This window comes from Cebus imitator, unplaced genomic scaffold (assembly GCF_001604975.1).
Source record: "Cebus imitator isolate Cc_AM_T3 unplaced genomic scaffold, Cebus_imitator-1.0 Scaffold188, whole genome shotgun sequence".
NCBI lineage: Eukaryota > Metazoa > Chordata > Mammalia > Primates > Cebidae > Cebus > Cebus imitator.
Window position 1 is genome coordinate 1,742,530 of NW_016107503.1, and position 16,052 is coordinate 1,758,581.

Consider the following 16,052-nt stretch of genomic DNA (forward strand, 5'->3'; position numbering starts at 1 on the left):
TCCAGATTTTTTAATGATCGCCATTCTAACTGGCGTGAGATGGTATCTCAATGTGGTTTTGATTTGCATTTCTCTAATGACCAGTGATGATGAGCATTTTTTCATGTTTCTTGGCCTCATATGTGTCTTCTTTTGAAAAGTATTCATATCTTTTGCCTATTTTTGAATGGATTTGTTTGTTTTACTCCTGTAAATCTGCTTTAGTTCTTTGTAGATTCTAGATATTAGCATTTTGTCAGGTGGGTAGATTGCAAAAATTTTTTCCTATTCTGTTGGTTGCCTGTTCACTCTAATGATTGTTTCTTTCACTGTATAGAAGCTCTGGAGTTTAATTAGATCCTAATTGTCTATTTTGGCTTTTGTTGCCAATGCTTTTGGTATTTTAGTCATGAAGTCCTTGCCTATGTCTATGTCCTGAATGGTTTTGCCTAGGTTTTCTTCTAGGGTTTTTATGGTGTTAGGTGTTATGTTTAAAACTTTAATACACATGAAGTTAATGTTAGTGTAAGGTGTCAGGAAGGGGTCCAGTTTCAGCTTTCTGCACATGGCTATCCAGTTTTCCTAACACCACTTGTTAAACAGGGAATCCTTCCCCAGCTTGTTTTTGACAGGTTGTCAAATATCAGATGGTTGTAGATGTGTCTCATTGTTTCCAAGGCCTCTGTTCTATTCCATTGGTCTGTATCTCTGTTTTGGTACCAGCACCATGCTGTTTGGATAACTGTAGGCTTGTAGTATAGTTTGAAGTCATGAAGTGTGATACCTCCAGCTTTGTTCTTTTTGATTAAGATGGTCTTGGATATGTAGGCTCTTTTTTGGTTCCATATGAAGTGTAAAGTGGATTTTTCCAGTTTTGTGAAGAAGATCAATGGTAGCTGGATGGGAATAGCATTGAATCTATAAATTACTTTGGGCAGTATGGCCATTTTCACAATATTGATTCTTCCTAACCATGAGCATGGACTGTTTCTCTGTCTGTTTGTGTACTCTATTATTTATTTGAGCAGTGTTTTATAGTTCTCCTTGAAGAGGTCCTTTGCATTCCTTGTTAGTTGTATTCCTGGGTATTTTACTCTCTTTGTAGCAATTGTGAATTGGAGTTGGCTCTTTATTTGGCTCTCTGTTTGTCTTTTATTGGTGGATAGGAATGCTTGTGATTTCTGCACATTGATTTTTTATCCTGAGAGTTTGCTGAAGTTGCTTATCAGTTTCAGGAGATTTTGGGCTGAGACCATGGGGTCTTCTAAATATACAATCATGTCATCTGCAAACAGAGACAATTTGAATTCCTCTTTTCCTAATAGAATACACTTTATTTCTTTATCTTGCCTGATTGCTCTGGCTAGAACTTTCAATATTATATTGAATAAGAGTGGTGAGAAAGGGCATCCTTGTCTCGTGCCAGATTTCAAAGGGAATGCTTCCAGTTTTTTCCCATTTAGTATGACATTGACTGTGGGTTTGTCATAAATAGCTTTTATTATTTTGAGATACATTCCATCAATACCTAGTTTATTGATGGTTTATAGCATACGTATAGTGCTGTTGAATTTTGTCGAAGGCCTTCTCTGCATCTATGAGATAATCATGTGGTTTTTGTCTTTGGTTCTGTTTATGTGATGGATTACATTTGTAGACTTGCATATGTTGAACCAGGCTTGCAGGCCTGAGATGAAGCCTACTTGATCGTGATGGATAAGCTTTTTGATGTGCTGTTGCAGTCCGTTTGCCAGTATTTTATTGAAGATTGTTGCAACAATGTTCATCATGAATATTGGCCTGAAATTTTTTTTTTATTTGAGCCTCTGCAAGGCTTTGGTATCAGGATGATATCAGGAATTTATCCATTTCTTCCAGATATACTGGTTTGTGTGCATAGAGTTGTTTGTAGTAATCTCTGATGGTAGTTTGTATTTCTGGGAAATTGGTGGTAATATCCCTTTTATCTTTTTTTTTTTTTTTTTTTTGAGACGGAGTTTCACTCATGTTACCCAGGCTGGAGTGCAATGGCACGATCTCGACTCACCGCAACCTCCGCCTCCTGGGTTCAGGCAATTCTCCTGCCTCAGCCTCCTGAGTAGCTGGGACTACAGGCGTGCGCCACCACGCCCAGCTAATTTTTTGTATTTTTAGCAGAGACGGGGTTTCACCATTTTGATCAGGATGGTCTTGGTCTCTTGACCTCGTGATCCACCCGCCTCGGTCTCCCAAAGTGCTGGGATTACAGGTGTGAGCCACCGCGCCTGGCCTGAAGGGTTTTTTTTGTGTCTCTATCTCCTTCAGTTCTGCCCTGATCTTAGTTATTTCTTGTCTTCTGCTAGCTTTTGAGTTTTTTAAATCTTGCTCTTCTAGCTCTTTCAATTTTGATGTTAGGGTGTTGATTTTTTATCTTTCCTTGCTTCTCATGTGGGCGTTTGTTGCTATAAATTTCCCTCTAGACCCATCTTTAAATGTGTCCCAGAGTCTGGTAAATTATGTCTTCATTCTCATTGGTTTTGAAGAACATCTTTATTTCTGTCTTCATTTCATTGTTTATTCAGTAGTCATTCAGGAGCAGGTTGTTCAGTTTCCATCTAGTTGTGCAGTTTTGAGTGAGTTTCTTAATCCTGAGTTCTCATTTGATTGCACTGTGGTCTGAAATTGTTTGTTATGATTTCCGTTCTTTTGCATTTGCTGAGGAGTGATTTACTTCCAATTATGTGTTCAATTTTAGAGTATGTGTGATGTGGTGCTGAGAAGAATGTATATTCTGTGGATTTGGGGTGGAGATTGGTCCAGATGTGTATTCAAGTCCTGGATCTCCATGTTGATTTTCTGTCTCGCTGATCTGTCTAATACTGACAGTGGAGTGTTAAAGTTTCCCACTATTATTTTGCAGAAGTCTATGTCTCTATTTAGACTATTAAGCACTTGTTTTATGTATCTCTGTGCTCCTATATTGGGTGCATATATATTTAGGATAGTTAGTTCTTTCTGTTACATTGATCCTTTTACCATTATGTAATGTCCTTCTTTGTCTCTTTTGAACTCTGTTGGTTTAAAGTCCATTTTATCAGAGACTAAATTTGCAACCCCTGCTTTTTTTTGTTCTCCATTTGCTTGGTAAATCTTCTTCCATCATTTTATTTTGAGTCTATGTGTGTCTTGCATCTGAGATGGGTCTCCTGAATACAACACACTGATCAGTCTTGACTTTCTATCCAGTTTACCAGTCTGTGTCTTTTGATTGGGCATTTAGTCCATTTACATTTAAGATTAATATTGTTATGTGTGAATTTGATCCTGCCATCTTGTTACTGGCTGGTTGTTTTGCCTGTTAGTTGATGCAGTGTGTTCATTGTGTCATTGGTCTTTACCATTTGGTACATTTTTGCAGTGGCTGGTACTGGTTGTTCCTTTCTGTGTTTAGTGATTCCTTCAGGAGCTCTTGTAAGGCAGGTCTGGTGGAGATGAAATCTATTAGCAATTGCTGTTCTGTAAAGGATTTTATTTCTCCCTCACTTATAATGCTTAGTTTGGCTGGATATAAAATTTGGGTTGAAAGTTCCTTTTTTAAGGATGTTGAATATTGGCCTCTACTCTCTTCTTGCTTGTAGGGTTTCTGCTGAGAAATCCACCATAAGTCTGATGGGCTTCCCTTTGCGGGTGACCCGACCTTTCTCTCTGGCTGCCCTTAGCATTTTTTCCTCCATTTCAACCCTGGTGAATCTGACAATTATGTGCCTTGGGGTTGCTCTTCTTGAGGAGTATCTATGTGATGTTCTCTGTATTTTCTGTATTTGGATGTTGGACTGCCTTTCTAGGTTGAAGAAATTCTCCTGGATAATATCCTGAAGAGTGTTTTCCAGCTTGGATTCATTCTCCCCATCACATTCAGGTACATGGATAGATTAGGTCTTTTCACATAATCCCATATTTCTTGGAGGCTTTGATAATTTCTTTTCACTCTTTTTTCTCTATTCTTGCTTTCTCATTTCATTGAGTTGAGTTGTTCTTGAATCTCTGATATCCTTTCTTCATTGATTCAGCTATGAAACTTGTGTATGCTTCACAAAGTTCCCGTGCTCTGTTTATCAGCTCCATCAAGTTGTTTATGCTCTTCTCTAAGCTAGTTAGCATTTTGTCTAACTTTTATCAAGGTTCTTAGTTTCTTTGCAATGGGTTGGAACATGTTCCTTTAGCTCTGAGAAGTTTGTTGTTACCAGTGTTTTGAAGTCTGCTTCTGCTAATTCATCAAACATTCTCCATCCTGTTTTGTTCCCTTGCTGGTGAGTTGTGATCCTTTGGAGGAGAGGAGGAGTTCTGGTTTTGGAGATTTCTTCCTTTTTGCACTGATTTCTCCCCAACTAAGGTAGATAAAGGTGGGTTTATCTACCTTTGATCTTTGAAGTTGGTGATGTCAGATGGGGTCTCTGAGTGGATGTCCTTTCTGTTTATGTTGAAGCTATTTCTTTTTGTTTTTTAGTTTTACTTCTAACAATCAGGCCCCTCTGCTGTATGATGCATGGGTTTTTTTTTGGTTATATAGGGGTCAGGGAGCCACTGGAGGAGATAGTCTGTCTCTTGTCTGCCTGCAGAGTCACTGCTGGACTGCCTTGGAATCAGCCCGGCTGCTGTGTCGGCTTCCTCTGGCTTTTGTTTACTCAGGTGAGATTATATCCGCCTTTGAAATGGCAGATGCCCTTCCCCCCACTGAGCTCAATCATCCCAGGTCGAGTATGAACTGGTGTGCTGCCTTCAAAACTCTTACATGAGAGGACTTCAGTTTGCTGGTCTTTGTGGGGGTGGGACCTGTCAAGCCATATCATCTGCCTCCCTTCTTTCAGCTCTCCCTTTTTCTAGGGGGCAGGTAGATCCATACTGCAGATGCTCTCCATGCTAGTCAGAACATCTGCCCAGTTCTATGCCAACAAGTCATGGCACTGAGCAAGCCAGAGCTGGTACTCAGATGTGCGCTGGCAGCTCACAGTGCTTGTCAGCCTGGCAGCATCCTCCCAGACTGCAGATTGCAAAGGGCATGGGAGAAGCACAGTACCTGAACTGGAGTGCCAAGGGGGTAAGGTCCCCAATCCTCCATTCGGTTGCACTTCCTGGTGACAGCAGCACCCCGCCCTGCCTCAGTTCACCCTCCCTGGGTTACACCCACTGTCCAACCAGTCCCATTGAAATAAACCTGGTACCTTGGTTGGAAATGTGGAGGTCACTCACCTTCTGCATCTCTCTCACTGGGAGCTGCACTCTGGAGCTGTTCCTATGTGGCCATCTCGGAGAAGGTCCCCAGTACTTCATTAATTTTTAATGATCCAAAATGGTTCTTTAATTGGTGATGGTTTCATCTGGGTAGCACCAAATCTAACATATGAAATGACATTCTTTCAGTCTTATTTAAACATGTTGGGGTAAATGAGGAACAGTGAATTGAATAACTAACTGACTGTTTAGCTCCTGGAAGCTAAGATAAACAATATAAAGAGCTAGATTACCTTTTCTTGAAGAAGGAAATGAAAAGAGAAGAAATAAAATAAAAATTTTGGCAGTAATAGAAAGTAACATCATAGCATTCTTTGACAAGAAAAGTAAATGGCAGATTAAAAAGTGTAATAGCTCCCAAAACAATTATGACACATGTTTTCAATGTCTTATAAGATTGGAAACGTTTTATTTGTATATGTCGTATGCACTATGCTTATGCTTAGTAATGTTTTTAAGGCCAAGTGCAGTGGCTCACACTTGTAATCCAAGCACTTTGGGAGTCCAAGCCTGGTGGATCAACTGAGGTTGGGAGTTAAGGCTAGCCTGACCAATATGGAGAAATTCTGTCTTTACTAAAAATACAAACTTAGCTGGGTGTGGTGGTGCATGCCTGTAATCCCAGCTATGCAGGAGACTGAGGCAGGAGAATTGCTTGAACCCGGGAGGTGGAGGTTGAGCCAAGATCACACCATTGCACTCCAGCCTGGTCAACAACAGCAAAACTGCATCTCAATAATAATAATAATGATAATGTTTATAATAAGAGTAGGTTGGTATAAACATAATTGCAGTTTTTCTATTGTTTAAATTTGCTGTTTGATATTGGAATACGTTCTTAAATATAGTTATGTTATACATCATTTTAATGCATATTTCTCACTTTATTATTGACTAATAATTTATTACCTGCTGTGTATTTTATTTTTAGACTATGAAAATGATGTTAGGCAAAAAGCAAATTTGAACAATTTTCTTATTTAAATTCAAAATGAGTTGTAAAGCAAGAGACAACTCACAACACTAACAATGCATTTGGCCCATGAGCTGCTAACAAACGTTCAGTGCAGTGGTGGTTAAAGAAGTTTTGCCAAGGAGATGAGGAGTACAGTGGTCAGCCATCGGAAGCTGATAGCGACCATTTGAGAGCAATCATCAAATCTGATCCTCTTACAACTACATGAGAGGATGCAGAAGAACCCAACATGGATCATTCTATGATCATTCAGCATTTTAGCAATTGGAAAAGTTAAAAACCTCAAGCAGTAGATGCCACATGAGCTGAGCAAAAATGTTTTTAAAAGTGTTGTTTTGTTGCTTTAAATTGTTGTCTTCTTTTATTCTACACAGCAATAATGAACAATTTCTTGTTCAGATTGTGACATGTGACAAAATTATTTTATATAACAAATGGCAATGACCAGCTCAGTGGTTGGACCAAGAAGAAACTCCAAAGCACTTCCCAAAGCCAAACGTGCATCAAGAAAGGTCATGGTCAGTGTTTGTCGGTCTGCTTTTGGTCTGTTCCACTATAGCTTTCTGAATCATGGTGCAGTCATTATAGCTGACAAGTATGCTAGCAAATGTTGAGATGCATCAAAAACTTCCTGGCCCAATTCTCCATGAAAACACCTGACTGTATGTCACACAACCACCAGTGCCTGGAAAGTTGAGCAAATTGGTCTATGACATTTTGCTTCATCTGCCATATTTATGTGACCTCTTGCCAACCGGCTAACATTTCCTCGAGCATCTTGACAACTTTTGCAGGGAAAATGGTTCCACACGAGGAGGATACAGAAAAGTCTTTCCAAGGTTCATCAAATCCCAAAGTACAGATTTTTATGTTACAGGAATAAATAAATTCATTTCTCAGTGGCAAAAATATGTTTATTTTAATGGTTTCTGTTTTGATTAAAAAAGATGTGTTTGAATCTAGTTAAAATGATTTAAATTCACAGTCCTAAACCACAATTACTTTTGCACCAACGTAATATTTTTATTACTTTGTGCTTCTAGTTAAAGAATAATTACAGTGCACATGATGAGCAATGTAGAAGGTTTCTGTTAATAAAGTTTGTTTACTCTCTCTCCTGATAGACACACTAAAGAGTAAAAAGGATCTTCTCTTTTTCTGAATATCTTTTCTAAATTTACACTTCTATGAGCTATTCTACTCTACTAAATTCAGTGAATTTCTGCCTCTTTTAAGCCTCAAAATTATAATACATACAGTGATCTCTATAGCTTTCTAAATTGCACCAGAATTACTATGACATATATAGAAATACTCTGAAAAAGTCGTATTTTTCTTTTCTATAAGCAGCCTCTTTCCTTTTAATATTTTCTCGTAGGGGTATTATTGTTATTCTGGTTTGGATAATTTTTCTTGTCTGCTGTCCACATTGTAAAGATTTTAGAACTCATCTTTGCTCACTAAATGCTAATGGAAGACCTAGTCATTTTAGTAATAATAAGTAGTCCACATATTCAGAATGCCCTCTGTTAGACGAAAAACTTCAGACAAATTAAATTTATCAAAGTTTAATTGGGCAAAGATTAATTTGTGAATCTGGGAAGCCTCCAGAATAAGAACAGGTTTAGAGAGACTCCAAGGCTACAACATGGTCAGATTAATACTTATGGACTTAAAAAGAAAAGTCATGTATATGTCAACTGAAAATGATGAGGTTTATAGATTTGGAAAGGAGGACTTTATTTCTCGTAAAGGGTTACAGCTTGCAGGGTCGCCATTCTGATGGGCTGGGAAGCATAGCCTGCTGCCAGAAGCCAGAAAGATACTTTGAGGGATAGGCAAAGGGAATAGAAATGTGTGCAGAATGGTGTGGCCAAATATACATATTCAATAAACTATAAAAGGAACCATGAATATTTATGAAAGGAGAAAATACGCACGTGCAATTGAGTTTCATGCCCCTCCATGGGATCCATGTTCAAAAACGTTGATGTTCGAATTACGGGATCTTTGGGGTATCACTCTTCCGGCTGGAAATGTGCAGCCGATGGTGCCTTTGTCTGAGTTTTGCTTGGGCCCATTGGGCTCATTCCACCCATTCAGACTGGCAGGCTGTGCTCAACTCACACTATGGGCCTGTATCTCCTTCCTCCAATGGAGACGGCAAGTCAGGCATAAAGTGGCGATGGGTGTGTGAGTGAGCATGGGGTTTGGCCACTGGGCAGTCAGACACACTGGCTACTGCTGTGGGGCCGGCCGCTGTAGGTTCTGGCATGGGTGTCTGTGAGAATAGAGCTGAATCAGGTGCACTACCAGCAGCTTCCCTGGATGGGCTGGCACTGGCGAATGTGGTGGTACCTGGAAGCTTGGGGATGTCAGGAACTGCAGAGCCCCAAGAGGCATGTTTCAGTCGTTTGAATTACAGCTCTCTTAGCCCTGCCAATTAATGGGTCCCAAGTTCTTGTCCTGTGACCAGGAAGAATGAGACCCACAGACAACTGGAGGGTGAGAAACGAAGAGGAGCTTTGTTGAGCAATAGAACAGCTCAGTGGAGACCCACAGTGAGAGCTCCAATAACTTCTTTCTACAGCCAGCATGCTCCCTTGAGTGTTCAGCACCTAGCAGACAGGAGGCCCCGGAGTGAGCACCTCCTCTTTGTGGGCAGGTCGTTCCATCATCTTCTGAACTCTCAGCAGATAGGTGGCCCTAGAGTAGATAGCTCGTCTCTGAAGGCAGGTCATTCTGATGTCTGCAGCTCTTAGAAGAGAGGGAGGCCTTGAGTGGGTTGCTTTTCTCTGCAGGCAGGTTGTCCCATAGTCTTCCCAGATGTCAACAGAAAGGAGGCTCTAGAGTGGGGTAGCTTCTCTCTGAAGCTGGTCATCCCAATGGCTGCTGTGCTTGGGCTGAGCCCAGGGCTTTTATGGACCTTGGAAGAAAGAAAATGCTCATCAGTTGGTCTATATGCAGCCATGGGCAGGCTGAAAAAGGCAGCACAAATTCTGCTGCTGGTCTATAGGCCTAGCAGCCTGGCCCACAACCTTCAGGCTCTCCCTGACCTGAAGATGAAGACTGACCTGGAGCCTGCTGCCTTCTACCCAGGAGCCTGCCTCCCTCTTGCCACTGTCCATGGTTCCCAGGCTGCTTGCACCAAGCGGCACCTGGAGGCCAGCACTGAGTGGCCCTCAGTCCCTTTTGGCTTCCCTTGAATTGTGCTTATCAGCACCCAGAGTCTGGATGTGACCAAGGTGTCAGGGGGCTGGTGTGTCTGCACTGCCCCAAGCATATGCACCCCCACCCAGGCTGCAACAATGCCCAGCTTTGGCCTCACATTACTCTGAGATCAGAGCAGGCACCAAGAGCAGGGAGAAGCCAGGTGGTGGTATCAGGTACTTCCAAGCCTACAAGGGTAGAAGGGGGCCTTCCTGAGACCCCAAGAGCACATGGAATCCTGGGTCTACAACCTTGACTTGTGCAGTTGCAGCTGTACCCAGGAGGGTGGGGCTGCCTGCTCCCAGCTCCAGGTGGCTCCATGGAGCAAGCAGCCTTGACTGCACCTGCCACCACCTGGGGCAGGGGCTCCAGATCCTTGCTAGGCCCAGGATGGTATGTGCGGCAGGGCTGACAAGGACAGTTGCCCCAGTGCTTGGAGGTGGCTGGGCAGAGTGGATTGCTCTTAAAGAGGGTAGATTAGGACCTGGAGAAACAGCTAATCCAGAGTGGCTTTTGGAACAAAAATAGCCAGCATTGATGAGGACACTGGGCCCCAGGATTCTGGAGCAGCACTGTAACTGCCTAATGGGCTCACCTGGCCCACTGCCTAGGCAGAGCCAATTTATCAAGACAGGGGTATTGAAATAGAGAAAGAGTAATTCGCACAGAGCTGGCTGTGAGGGAAACCAGAGTTTTATCATTACTCAAATCAGTGTCCCTGAGCATTTGAGGATCAGAGTTTTTAAGGACAACTTAGTGGGCCTGTGAGCCAGGATTACTGATTGGTCAGGTGGCAGATGAAATCTTTAGGGAGTTGAAGCTGTCTTCTTGCACTGAGTCAGTTCCTGGGTGTGGACCACAAGATCAGATGAGTCAGTTTATCCATCAGGATGGTGCCAACTTTTCCACCAAGTACAGGGTCTGCAAAAATCTCAAGCCCTGATCTTAGAAGCAATTTAGGAAGGGTCAGGATCTTGTAGCCTCCAGCCGCATGACTCCTAAACCATAATTTCTAATCTTGTGGCTAATTTGTTAGTCCTACAAAGTCGGTCTAGTTCCCAGGCAAGAAAGAGGTATGTTTAGGGAAAGGGATGCTATCATATTTATTTTAAACTGTAAACTAAGTTCATCGCAAACTTAGTTCAGCCTACACCCAGGAATGAATAAGAACAGCTTGGAGATTAGAAGCAAGATAGAGTTGGTTAGGTCATATCTCAGTAACAATTTTGCAGTGGCAGTTTCTACATTCCTGAGCTTGTATCAGCAGATTATCTGTTCCCGTTAGAATGAACATAGCCCTAGCCTTTGTTGAGAAGACACGTGTGTTGTTCTTTCCTCTGACTGAGGTAGGGCATCTATGAATGCCTCTCTTTACAGCTCACAGAGCTCTTCCAACCAGTGCTCTGTCTATCTGTGTCCCTAGAATAGCTAAGCTCTGTGACTTACATGGCAACCACACTCCCTATCAACTTAAAGTGACTGGGGTTCTTAATTATCAGGAAAGATCAGGGTAGTGTGACAAGCAATACTTGTCACAGGAAAGTAATGAGCACAGGTAAAAGCCCTTCAATTATGTATGCATAATATGTCTTTCACAGGCCCTTGTTTTGAGCTTTTGAGTAACTCTGAGCAATGCCTACAGTAGAAGACTTAAATGGCTATTAAATAAATATATATCATAATTAATACATGAACTAATAAGAGGCAATAATAGAAGAGTCATGCCTTTGACAATGAACATTTTTCTATATCTATCAAGAAAAAAGGATATAGCTCCATATTCTGTTACTCTTGCCATTTTGATCATTTTTCCTGTAAGATACGCTTAGATAAAATAGAAAGGGGAAAATGCCTTGATTTTTAAATTATGGATTGCACAAACAAGAGAGATCATTAAAATCAATCTCTTTTTTGCCCTTCTTTTGAAAGTTCTTTTTCGTTTCTTACTTTTGATACCCAAGGATATAAACACTGGTTTGGACTCTTCAGTATATTTCTATTTTAGTAACAGTAGTTCAGCTAACTTCAACAGAATTTTGCAAAGTTAGTTTTCTAAATTTATCAGTACAACAATACAAAAGAAGAGAAATTTTTTTTTACAGTATATTGTAGTTTCTCATTTGTTGCATTTTCCAAATCCATCTATCCATCATGGTTTATAACTAGTAACTTTAGATCTATTTTTTTTCTAAAGTTTTGCAAACTAATTCTGACTTGGTAGTAGGCCTGAACAATGTATACATTATTTAAGATTTTATTAATCACATGACAAATTTTGCTTCCAGTTTCTCTTTATATAATTTATAATACACCCTCAATTCATACTAAACACATATTTAGATTATTTTTGTACTTTATGTACAAAATTATATATAATTTTACTTGAGCCTGAAATCTTACTACTTGGCTTTAATGCTGACCCTCTCAGGGGCCCAGTAGAGTTTGTGGCCAAGAACGGCAGTACAATGCAATTACTGAAAATGTGACCCTAGACACCTTTTACCAACTGAATACTTGTCCAGTGATTTCTGTACTAAAAAACTGGTGACTTCAGTAGGTGTGAACATTATTTTACTCTAATGACATGGGTAAAATTTTATAAAGTATCAACTATCATTTTAGATTATTTCCGCTAAGGTAGTATTTAATGTAAAATATAAATTATTAACACTGCTTAAGAAGTAAATGTACCACACATTTGCATGTGTGGAATGATGAAAGATTAAATTCACTTTGCCAATAAAACATTGTTGATACGTGTTCGTATAATCTTCTCCTTTAGCTTTCAGACACTATATTCTGCTAAAACAGCTTCTACATTTATGGAAGATACTTTCCAGTCAATTTTGCTTCCTATTTCTCTTTCTCCTGCTCTTTAAGTCCTCAGAATGCTAGTATATTTTTTCCTCTTTATCACTATCTTATCTTGGTAAATAAAAATACTATGGAATCAAATAACACTCTCATAGCTATTCAAACTGACAACTCCCAACTCCTTCCTAAGCTGTGGAAAAGTATTTTGAAATGATCACTGGCTAGCTCTGTACACCTGAGTTCATCAACAACCTAAATTCACCTCCACCTCTCTCATCATAGCAAACTTACAATTTCATCTTCAGTTAATATGATTAATAAAATTTATTTAGCCAAACTGGAAGGCTGTGCTTCAGCAACACAAATGAATTATATTAAGCCTGTAAGGTATGCAATGTTTAGGTAACGTGAGCATTCCATGTCCTTGCACATGCATGCTTTTGTACAATGCTGCTTGCTCGGCATGACCCTCGGGACTTGTTCTACTTATTCTAGATCTCACTATATGTGGCTTAAAATAAATGTCAAAATATATTGTTTGTGTCACACTATAATGAAAGTTATTTTTTGATGACTTTACATTTGTTTGGTTCATCATAGATTCATTCTGTGATGTCCCATAGGAATTCCTTTATCATTGTTGGAGTATACAAAAGTCAATTTGCCTTTGTAAAAACTGCATAGAAGCTTATCATTTTTATCTATTAATGCAGCTTAAATATTATTATCCCTTTAAAGATATTATGAAACTGTATAATGTGAATTAAAAGGATTTGTTCCTGTGAGGTGTTATGTGGTTTTAAATATTAATAATAATATGTATTATGACAAGTTATTCTATGAAGAAAAGGTAATTCCATATATATCTTGACTGTTTACATTGAAACATATTATTTGCTGATTATTAAGGAAACCTATTTCCCATGCAGAAAATTGGAAGTTATAGAAAGGCATAAATTAGATCATGATCACATTTTATTCCACTATCCTGAAATAACGATTTCTGAACACTGGGTCTATACCTTTCTGATAATATAATAATTTTATTGCAAATTTTTAATAATGGACATAAAGTAATATCTCCATGTTTAAAAGAAGAAAAAGGTGATATGACTAAGTGAAAAGTAATATTTATTTTATCTATGGTCATATTACATATCGTATAAAAGTATAAAAAAAATTTAAAGGTATCAATGTAAATACAATCACCAAAACCATTTAAAATTACATTTTTATATACTTTGCATTGCTTAACTAATTTTAATTTGTAGATATCATTTTCATCATCCTCAGAGCAAGCAAATGATCCCAGAAAGAGAAAAACACATTCAACAAACAAAACTAAAGCCCAATTGAATTAGGTTGTCTATAAAGAAACAATATACAAGACAATCAAAAATTAATGTCATCAAATTATTTATTTGTATATCACAATTTTAAATATGATTATGTTTGAGAAGACTACCTACATCTTGCAAATGGAAAGAACAAGTCACAATTCCCTCCAGTGAGGGAAGGACTTATTTGCAATGATTTTGTCTGAAAACTGGAAGACTCTGGACAGAAGTATCCTACATATGGCTGGTGATCCCGGGATCCAAAGAGGATTAATAGCTGTATAAGACTTAGGTTTACAGACACAGTACTGCAGTTACTAGCATAGGTGCAGAGAACCCTTAGGATCAGTAATAATCTGAAGTTAGAAGAAGTGGTGATGCAGGAGTAGGGCAGAGAAACCACATTATTTTTTATTGCTTGTTGATGGAGAGAACTAGAAGGGAGATCCAGTGCCAGAAAAGACAGATTTCTGGGGAGGGTTTTGGTTTTTCGGAAAGAGTAGGGAACTCTAATAGTCAGCAATGACAAAGAAACTAAGAAGAAAAAATGTTAACTGTAAATCAGGCCAGAATACTGGGCAGAGAAGACAGTATTTGTTTATAGAAGAGATTATTCTAGAAGTCAGTATGGTTTGAGGAATGAGCATTCAGTATGGAGTTTGATCTATCTAAGTTTTTATCCTGACAGTCAGTGAATTTCTGTAACCCTCAACATCCTCATGTACAACACAGGATAACTTATTTGGAGTAGTTATTGTAGTTTTTCAAATAATGTAATAATATAGTGAATATTTGCTCCTTTCAATTTTCTCCATCTAAGGGTCTAAGAACCAAATGCAAGTGCATTATCTCAGGTGTTTGGTTGGGAAAGAAGGATCAGAGAAGAGGATAGTTCAATGAAAAACCCCAGAACCAGTAGCTGAACCACTGTATTCACCTTCTGAAACTGTTATTACTCTAAATAATTTTAATGAGGCAGCCAGGGCTATTGATTTTGCCATGATTCTTTAAAAAATCAGAGCAGAACAGATTCCATCATAATTATCTGTTGAAATGTGCATTTGTGAGGAACAGAGTAAGGGTAAAGGACAGCAAAAAAGCAGGATCTAAAATAAATTCATGGTTTTATTTTAGAATATGCGGGAATAAATTCACTTTGTATGTACACCATCTTCTTTGCTTAACTGAAAAGGCTAAGAAATGAGATGATTTTTCTAAGATAGAAAACCTAACAATAAATCTGGAATTAAAAATTGCATTTATTAGTTACTAGTTGAAATATTCAGTGAAATATATAAAGACAACTCCTTAGTTTTCCAAGAAGAAAAAGAAAATCTGAATTAGTATAACAAATGTAATTATAGACAATATTATTCTGTGTCAAGATGTGAAGTTTTTATGGAAGTGTTCTAATATTTTTTAACAAAAGTTTTAAAAGAGGACAAACTTCAAATCATATTAATGGATTCAAATATCATTATATAGAAGGAACTAATAATAGCTTCTATCACTATTTTAAAAATAGCATATTACAATTTTTGTTCAGTGTGCTAAATGATCTTTTTTTTTATCATTTTGAGACTGAGTAAACAAATTAAGAAGAATTTATGTAAAAGGAAAAGTAATGATACAACTAAGTAGAGTATCTTATTATTAGTTATTATTTAAACTGTTATGGGCTGAATGTTTGTATTCCCCCAAAATGGTTATTGCATGTGTTGAAGCAATAACTATCAGTGTGGTTATATTTGGAGCTCAGACCTTTAAAAAGGTAATTAAGCTTAAATTAGTTCATAAATGTGGGGCCCTGATTATATAGAAACAGCATCCTTATAAGAAAAGATGCCTGAGAGCTTGCCTACTCTCTCCCTCATGCTCAGTCAGAGGAAAGGCCATGTGAGGACAAAGTGGCTGTCTGCATGCCAAGAAGAAAGACTTTACCAGAAACCAAACCTTGCCAGATCTTGATCTTGATCTTTCCTGTCTCTAGAATTATAAGAAATAAATTTTAGCTAAATCTATGTTATTTTGTAATGACAGCCCAAATTGACTAGCACACCAAAACAACACAAAACAAAACAGTTGTTTGCAATATGTAAATAGAATGACTTCTCATATCCAGAATCAGTTTGTGCCCTTTCTTATCTTTATACTCCAAATTACATCTTGCTGTTCTTCAATGTAATTTGATTAAACCAACTCATTTCTAACTGTATTTTTTATTTACTGATTTATTCATTCATTTATTCATTTTATTGCACCTAAAATCTCTCCTTTTAGTTACAATAAATTTTGAAAAATACAAATTTTACATAATCAGTTGTTTTAGTAAATACATTTGACATATTAACATCTGTCGGCCTAATCAAATCAGTTAATTTCTACCTGTTTTTATTTGAGTCTACACTAATCTGCTTACTTAAAATCACTTATTTTTAATGTTATACAAATAATATGACAGAAAA